We start from the raw sequence: 317 nt of genomic DNA, 5'->3' as shown, positions 1-317 counted from the left end.
TCAAAAATCTTCTAAAAAAGCCAGACTTCAAGTTACCTGCACCTAAAAGGCCAAATGAAGTGGGTAAGTCAGATCAACCTAATTATTGCCCTTACCACCAGATGTTGGGCCATCAACTTGAAGATTGCATCACTTTTAAAGAATGGCTTGACAGAAATATGAAATTAGGAGCTGTAGTGATTCCCAAGGAATACTTAGTGGATCCGGGGCAGGGATCAGCTAAGTGTGTGACTGGAGTCTTTGGGAGCTCAGAAGCCTCTCCAGGTTGATCTGATAGTTCCAGAAGATGATGTAGAGATGACTCCACCTTCAGAGCT

The sequence above is a fragment of the Dendrobium catenatum genome, unplaced genomic scaffold (genome assembly GCF_001605985.2).
Source record: "Dendrobium catenatum unplaced genomic scaffold, ASM160598v2 fragScaff_scaffold_133, whole genome shotgun sequence".
NCBI classification, from domain to species: Eukaryota; Viridiplantae; Streptophyta; class Magnoliopsida; order Asparagales; family Orchidaceae; genus Dendrobium; species Dendrobium catenatum.
Note: the sequence above shows the minus strand (reverse complement) of the source record.